Source organism: Triticum dicoccoides, chromosome 5A, assembly GCF_002162155.2.
Source record: "Triticum dicoccoides isolate Atlit2015 ecotype Zavitan chromosome 5A, WEW_v2.0, whole genome shotgun sequence".
NCBI lineage: Eukaryota > Viridiplantae > Streptophyta > Magnoliopsida > Poales > Poaceae > Triticum > Triticum dicoccoides.
The window spans coordinates 391,478,212-391,482,707 of record NC_041388.1 but is presented as its reverse complement, the minus strand read 5'-3'; the positions used below and the strand labels follow the sequence as shown (position 1 = coordinate 391,482,707).

Sequence of the window (4,496 nt, the reverse complement as noted above, 5' to 3'; positions counted from 1 at the left end):
TTGATGATCATGTGGAGGATTGGGTGAATAGCTCCCATGCGACGTCGTTGGTGTGAACTGTCTCTCATGCGACGTCGTTGGCTGTAATAGCTTGCATGCAACATCTTCGTTGGAAAAAATAGCTCCCATGCGACACACCATTTACGCAGCTAGTTGGCTGTCCGTTAGGCTGAGATTTGGTTAGGACACTGGGGGTTATGTGCTCTGACTGGTGGGGTCCACCTATGGCCACGTAGTCAAGAGTCAACCGTCCACGACTCGACCGGTGACCGTGTGACCGTGCTCGACTCGCCCGTGCTGGACTGGGCGAGCGGCGCCACCGTAAGCATCTTCTCCGGCAGTGGTTTCTTCTCCGCGGTGGTGGAGCGCATTTCTCGGCAGCGGCAGAGCTATTGCGAGGTGAGCCCGAAACCCTAGTCCCACTCCCCAGAATTTTGGGGGATCTTTGGCCTCATGCTGCCCTCTGTTTCTTGGCGATTTAGAATCGGGCTCCATTGGATCCGGGGGTTGTTTCTTCTCCGCGGCCCGGTGGTGGAGCGCCTATCCCTGCAGCGGCTATTGCGAGTGAGTATTTTCCAAACACTACTCCCATTCCACTGAATTTTGAATAAATCTGTGGCCTCATGCTGCCCCTGTTGCTTGATTGGATAGGAGATGGAGCGAGGGCTAGATGAGATGGAGCGAGGAGACGGGCTGCCCCGAGGAGACAGTGCTTCAAATCGGTAATGCCACCCTCTTTTCTTGGCGATTTAGAATCGAACTCGATTTGGTAGTGACTGCCGCCGCTGCCTGCCATTGACAAAACAGGGGAGGTTCAGGTTCTGCCACCACATTCGCAATTATAGTGGAATTTTTTCCCTGTAAAGCCAAGCTCAGTGATGGCAATGTCCAAGACATTGATAGAGATACCACCGTGAGGTTGGATGTCGATTTTGCAGATGTTGATCCTCAGGAATTGGAGATCATGAAGGAGAAGGCCGTGGGCAATTTGGTGGAGAGAATTGGGGAGAGTATTGTTTGAGGTCCAGAACAAGAGGTATCTCTGCAACGTTTCGATAACTATAATGGTGAATATGTGAGAATTGAAGATGGAGAATCCATGGTTGCTGAAATTGATCAGCAAGGAGGATGGGCAAGCAAACAAGTAACATTTTATGCAGAGCTAATTGATCTGCAAACTCATTCCAGAGTTGGTTATGTGCCATCAAAGATGGCTGCACAGATGGAAGATGATGAGTGGGTTTCACAAAAGGAGATGTTGGCATTGTTGACTGAACCGACTATAGTAGCTGAAGATACTGGGATTGATGCAGATGGAGAGGAGGGAACCCATGGTGCTAGGAAGATTGTTGTTGACTGGAATGTAGTAGAGTTGAATGAAAAAACAGATTTGGTCATTACACCAATATCTGACATTGATATGGCCGAAATGTTTGGCATTCAAGTTGATGACAAAGATAAGGAGAAGGATGACAGTTCTTTGCCAGCTGAAGGTAACACAGGCCCTAGAAATGCAAATGAGGATGAAGAACACCTGATGAGAGAGGCTGCAGATGATGTGGATGATGCAGATGATAATGAGCTGGTTTGTTTGTATGACAAAGAGAACCCAGTTATTGAGGTGGGAAAGTTGTGGCCAAGCATGAAGGAGTTTAGGATGTCTTTCAGGACCTATGCAGTGAAAAAAGAGTTTGATGCCAAGACTATGTGGACTGATCGAAAGAAATTTTATGCTCGGTGCAAAGGTTATGATGGTGGTGGCAATCCTTGCAAATGGTACTTGTCTGCCAGACTACAACCTGATGGAAGTACAGTAAGGGTAAATCAAATACCACACCAGCATACATGTATGACCACTTCACAGAGAGTTTCAAAGATGACATCACAGCTTTGGGTTACAGAGAAGATTACTCCTATTTTAGCCAAGACTCCAAACACTACTGCAAAGAGGCTTAAAGTTGACTTGGAGAAGTTGTACCCCATCCAGCTGCAATATACCACAGTGTGGAAAGCAAAACAAAGGGCCATGAAATCATTGTATGGTGACTGGGCAAATACATTTAGGATGTTGTATAGTTTTAAAGCAGAGGTGGAGAAGAGGTCACCTGGGAGTGTGGTGGAGATAGATATAGAGGTAACAGAGGATGGCAAGGTTTTATTCAGCAAGTTTTTTATGTGTTTGAAGCCTTGCATAGATGGATTCAAAGCAGGTTGTCGTCCATATTTGAGCATAGACTCATCTTTTTTGACTGAAAAGTGGAATGGTCAGTTGGCTGCATGCAATGCTCTAGATGGACACAACTGAATGTTCCCAATTGCAATAGGAATGTTTCAATCAGAGACAGAGGCATCATGGATATGGTTCATGATGCAACTGAAAAGATGCATAGGGCCAGTTTCTCCTTTGGCCATCCACACAGATGCATGTAAAGGGTTGGAAAATGCAGTAAAAAGTGTTTTCCCCCATGCTGAGCAAAGGGAGTGCTTTGGACATATGTGGATGAATCTGATAAAAAAATTCAGAGGAGATGAATTTGGGCGCATGTGGCCAGCAGCAAGATCCTACACCAGACAGACACATTCCTATCACCTTGGTAAGATATTGGCATCATGTAGTGATAATGAATTTGCTTCATGGTTGAACACCCACCATTTTCTGTTGTGGTATAGATCAGGTTTTAATACTGCCATAAAATGTGATCATATCAATAACAACTTGGCAGAAAGTTTTAACAACAAAGTGAAGCATTTGAAAGACTTGCCTGTGCATGACATGGTGGACCAAATAAGGATCATGATCATGCGTTTGTGGGAGTTGAGAGGAAAAATTGCTAATATTTTGGAAGGGGACAAGCTTCCAGCAGTGGTACAACAGGTGGTCAACAGGAGTAGAAATCTTTCACATCTATCTGTTGAGAAATCTTCCTTGTGGGGTGCTGAAGTTAGAGATACAAAGAGTGGCAAGAGGCATGTGGTAAATACTGAGTTGCATGAGTGCACTTGCCAAGAGTGGCAACACACTGGAAAACCATGTGAGCATTCCATACTTTTTTTGGCATCTAAACCCAGGTTAAATATGCACCCATATTTGCATGAGTATTATTCAGTACAAAAATTCAAAGCTGCATATGCAAGTCCAATTCCTGCACTGACTGACCAATCTCAGTGGCCTGAGGTGGAAATAGAATTTACCTTGTGTCCCCCTGTCACTAGAAGAAAGGCTGGGAGGCCTAAATAGAGCAGATTCAAAGCTTGGTTTGAGAAAGGTGGTTGTAGTAAGAAGGGGAAAAAGGAAAAGGAAAAGAATGATAAGCCCAAAAGGGCTCAAAAAGGTAACAAAAATAGGTGCAAGTTGTGTGAGGTACTTGGGCACAGAATTGGTTCATCCAAGTGCATCTACACTCCTTAGAGGCCAAAGTATGTTTATGTTACTGTTTTTGCAAGTTTTTGATTTTGCTACTTGTTCTAGTATCTAACCAAGTCAAATGCTTTATTTTTTAGGAGGAAGCGTGCAGAAAAAGCCCCACCGCTTGTTGTTGAACAATGCTGGCCAGTGAAAAAAGCAAGACTCAGTGGCTATAGAAGGAAGAGCACTAAGAAGATAATGTTTGGTGACAAAGATATGGAGCTAACTGAAACTGTTACTGCTGAACATGAGCTAAGTGTTTGTGTTTTGGACGATGTGATGCATACTGAATCTGTTTTGCAGACGCTAGGGCAATCTGAAACTGTTGCAGATGAAGCAACTATTGTGCTGCCATTCGAATCTGCTTTGACAACTGTGTTGCCATGTTTGGAGGTTGTGCTGCCAAGTGTTGAGTTGCAAACTGAAGTAGTTGAACAATGTGTGCCATCTACTCAATCTGCAGAAGTGCAAACTGAAGAAGTGAGACATGGTCAGGTGCAAAAGTTGAGGGGGCCTAGTGGAGTTTGCAAGGGGCCAAAAAGCAAGAGCATCAGCATCAACAAACTATGCACCGTGGAACCAAACGGTGGAAAAAAGCAGAAGAAATCGAGTGGTAGAAAGAAGCAAAAGAAATAGAGTTGAAATCATTCAAATTTGATGTGAAAACTTAAGTTTGTTGTCATTTGATGTGAAAACTTATGTTCTTTCATGTGATAACTTATGTGCTATGATGTTGATTTGACTTGAAATAAAATTCAAATTTGAACCGATATTCAAATTTGAACCTATCTCCAATATTTTTTGAGTTCATTTGTTTGTTCTGTGATGTTGCATCGTTTTATGTACTACTATGCACTTTAGTTCATAAATCCAACCCTTTTTGTGAATTCCAACTCATAGTCACGGACAATGTTGTCCAAACAGGCTCCAAAGTAAGGGAAAACGGCCCTATTTCTAAGCAAGTTTTTTTCGACCTTCTCAAAATCACCCAAAAAAGATTTTCTTAGCTTATATTATACCTATATAGGATCAATACAAAGTCTCACCTTTTTTTGAATAAGTATTCATATTATTTAATTTATTTTTGAAA

General features: G+C 43.1%; 1 long non-coding RNA gene across 1 annotated transcript; it reads left to right on the top strand.

Annotated features, from left to right (window-relative positions):
• The first annotated feature begins 474 nt into the window (after positions 1 to 474).
• LOC119298673 lies at positions 475 to 871 on the top strand. The gene is made up of 3 exons (XR_005145907.1): positions 475 to 564; positions 652 to 722; positions 808 to 871. It is a non-coding gene; the product is annotated as an uncharacterized LOC119298673 (long non-coding RNA).
• Positions 872 to 4,496: the final 3,625 nt, after the last annotated feature.